Below are 4,233 nucleotides of genomic sequence, written 5' to 3'. Positions count from 1 at the left end.
TTGAACTAAGGTCTAATCCTGGCTTAATCTAAGCCCTGTCTGTGAAACCAGGCCTAAGTGTGTTAAGATGACTACAATATGACAATTCAAAGTGCTTCACATAAAAGTGATTTAAAATAACCAGTAGTAAAAGATACCTGTAAATAATAAATAAATAAATAAATAAATAAACCTGGTCTCACTCTCTCTCGGTACTTTTAACTGACTTGATCCTAATTATCAGAACAGTCTTTTAGGTTCAAAATACTGTTCAAAAGTTTGGGATATATATATTTTTATTTTTTTTATAAGATTCTTATGTTCAGCAAGTCAGCATTTATTGGATCAAAACTACAGTCAATAGATTCATTTCCAGCAGCCTTTGCTCCAGTGTCACATGATCCTTCAGAAATCATTCTAATATGATGATTTGATGCTTAAGAAACATTTCTGATTATTATTATTATTAATATTGTGACGCTTAATGACTGTGGAAACTGTGATGCAGTTGTTGCTTCTGCAGTTCCGCACTTTGGTCAACAGGTGGCGCTATATTGATATATGAAAGCACGTCGGTTCAACGCTCATCCTTCAGCACTCTTTCTCCATTTTATGGGAATCAAATCATGCTCAAACGGAGGATGCAATCAACATTTTGTTTTAATCTGGACAAACAGGTGAGTTCAAATTAAATAATGCTCTTATGTTTGTGCATTAAAACTAAAACAGCTGTGTTTAAAGTAATTTCTCAAATTTACACAACTCACTTAAAAAATACTCTCCAGCCTTTGCTGAGGACTTTACAGAACTGTTATCAAAAATTTCCTCAGAGTTTGACTGTTTTGCCATTGCTGGGGATTTTAACATTCACATAGATAATGCAGAAACGAATATGACAAAACAAATCAAAACTGTTTTAAATACTTTTGATCTGACTCAGCATGTACATGGACCCACACACACTCGTGGACACACTCTAGATTTACTAGGTCTAAACATTTCATCGATTGTTATGAAGGATGTTACACTGTCTGATCATTTCTGTATTTTCCTTGACATATTGATCTCTCCTACTATTGAAGCTAGATCTGTGTCTGTCAAGAAGAGATGCTTAAATGAGAACACTAGTGGGCTATTTATGAAGGCTATATCCTTAAAGGGATACTTCAGGATTTAGCGTTAAGCTTTGTATTAGTAGAAAACCTGTAGTATTTTCAAATTACTGTGCTTTCCACCCTCATATCCCCCTGAGACGAGAGATTTATGTATTTTTTGTCTGGAAAAAATCGTCATTTTGCGTCATCGGAGGATTTTTTGGCCAGAGGCTAAAGACTACAGCCAGTAGTAGGGGCTGTCCCGCATGTTTTCAACCCGCCCATAGAGGGTGGGATCTCACTCACAGAATGTACAAACAGTGTCAACCATCTTTCTTTGGAAGCTAAGCTAGCAGGCTCTTGTTCTGTGGAGAAAGCTGAGTAGTAGGGGTTACCATCCTCTTTTTCCCGGACATGTCCGGCCATCGAGATCGTCCAAAATGTCCGGGATTCGGCTTTTGCTTTCTGCGGTCGGCATTCATTGTTTACATGCACACCTTTTGTTTCAATCTAACTGAATTCATTCTGATTGGTGATTAGTTCATAAATCACAGAAATAATGTGAATCTTGTCTGGATGTTACAGGGACAGATGAACAGATGTGTGTTTATCCAGTGGAGAGTGGCTCATGAAGGCTTTGAGTGAGTATACTACAGAAATGAATAACAACTATTTAAATCTTAAGTTGTAGTTTATTTTAATGATTGTAATTTCAAACAGAGCTATTACAGCACTTTTCTGATTCTTGATTTCTGTGCATTTGCTGCACAGCTTTTGTGGTGGAGCAGGACCTGCAAGGGAAGATGACGGCGGCATTTGTGGAAAAAAAGCGTTTTTGTCTTCTAAATAATACTGAAATCAAATGACATTGTGCGGTTAAAATTACTGCTTTTGTGTTATGTTTGTGCATTTTGTAGGATCTGAAATGTCAGCAGGCTGGTGTGAGCACTGAGGATGAAGAGCCCAGAGCTGAATCCTGGAAACGGTGCCATGGATGAGTCCCTCCATCACTCCACCTGCCCTTATGAGATCCTCCATCACTCCATCACTCCACCAGCCCTTACGAGACCCTCCATCACTCCACCAGCCCTTACGAGTCCCTCCATCACTCCACCAGCCCTTACGAGTCCCTCCATCACTCCACCAGCCCTTACGAGTCCCTCCATCACTCCACCAGCCCTTACGAGTCCCTCCATCACTCCACCAGCCCTTACGAGACCCTCCATCACTCCACCTGCTCTTATTGCCTCAGATTGTGAAGCACAACACATCACGCAACAACCTCAGGCATGAAGTAACGGCTCACCTCTGGCGGTCAGCTGATTCATCAGAATAAAGCCGCAGAATGGGAACCGCTGTGTTGAGATGGCAGAAGGATGTGGGGTTCAGCGCCTGTAGCCTACATACATGATTGTAGTTTGAATAAAGCTTTGTTTCATGTGTTGACTTGTATATTTGTTTATTGTGTGATGGTGACTTTCATTCATTCTTTTACTAATTTATTAATATTTCTCATTGTTGTCAGTAAATAAAATATAATTATTTAATTAATGTTTTATTTAATTGTTTGAAAGAAAATGTAGATATGTTCATTATATACACATCTAGAGTGTATTCATGCATAGCTATGTCATATGACATACATTACATTTTGTTTGTTTTATTGAATTATATCATTTTCAGTAAAAAGTAATATAATTAAGTATTGGTCAGCATTTATCGTTGTTGTTATTGTATGTTTTGGGTTGGGATAGCAATGCAATTCATTCTGAGGTAATTTAATTTTTAATATTAACGATACTTACATTTTTCGAGTATAAAAACAGTTTTCCTCCAAAGGCGAATCTTCGAAAAGCTGCCCTTTGTGCAGACATTACAAATGCTGAGGAAACCCGTTCTAGGTAGGGCTGTCAAGTTACTGATGTTATGAGATCTGTAAAACATCTCATTATGTATGCAAACCCATAATATATATATACAGGTCCTTCTCAAAAAATTAGCATATTGTGATAAAGTTCATTATTTTCTGTAATGTACTGATAAACATTAGACTTTCATATATTTTAGATTCATTACACACAACTGAAGTAGTTCAAGCCTTTTATTGTTTTAATATTGATGATTTTGGCAAAAAAGTAAAGAAAAAACAAAAATCCAAAAAAATTAGCATATTTCATCCGACCAATAAAAGAAAAGTGTTTTTAATACAAAAAAAAGTCAACCTTCAAATAATTATGTTCAGTTATGCACTCAATACTTGGTCTGGAATCCTTTTGCAGAAATGACTGCTTCAATGCGGCGTGGAGGCAATCAGCCTGTGGCACTGCTGAGGTGTTATGGAGGCCCAGGATGCTTCGATAGCGGCCTTAAGCTCATCCAGAGTGCTGGGTCTTGCGTCTCTCAACTTTCTCTTCACAATATCCCACAGATTCTCTATGGGGTTCAGGTCAGGAGAGTTGGCAGGCCAATTGAGCACAGTAATACCATGGTCAGTAAACCATTTACCAGTGGTTTTGGCACTGTGAGCAGGTGCCAGGTCGTGCTGAAAAATCAAATCTTCATCTCCATAAAGCTTTTCAGCAGATGGAAGCATGAAGTGCTCCAAAATCTCCTGATAGCTAGCTGCATTGACCCTGCCCTTGATAAAACACAGTGGACCAACACCAGCAGCTGACATGGCAGCCCAGACCATCACTGACTGTGGGTACTTGACACTGGACTTCAGACATTTTGGCATTTCCTTCTCCCCAGTCTTCCTCCAGACTCTGGCACCTTGATTTCCGAATGACATGCAAAATTTGCTTTCATCCGAAAAAAGTACTTTGGACCACTGAGCAACAGTCCAGTGCTGCTTCTCTGTAGCCCAGGTCAGGCGCTTCTGCCGCTGTTTCTGGTTCAAAAGTGGCTTGACCTGGGGAATGCGGCACCTGTAGCCCATTTCCTGCACACGCCTGAGCACGGTGGCTCTGGATGTTTCTACTCCAGACTCAGTCCACTGCTTCCGCAGGTCCCCCAAGGTCTGGAATCGGTCCTTCTCCACAATCTTCCTCAGGGTCCGGTCACCTCTTCTCGTTGTGCAGCGTTTTTTGCCACACTTTTTCCTTCCCACAGACTTCCCACTGAGGTGCCTTGATACAGCACTCTGGGAACAGCCTATTCG

This window comes from Rutilus rutilus, assembly GCF_951802725.1.
Source record: "Rutilus rutilus genome assembly, chromosome: 10".
Taxonomy (NCBI): Eukaryota; Metazoa; Chordata; class Actinopteri; order Cypriniformes; family Leuciscidae; genus Rutilus; species Rutilus rutilus.
The sequence above is the reverse complement of the archived record's forward strand: the minus strand, read 5'-3'. Positions refer to the sequence as shown.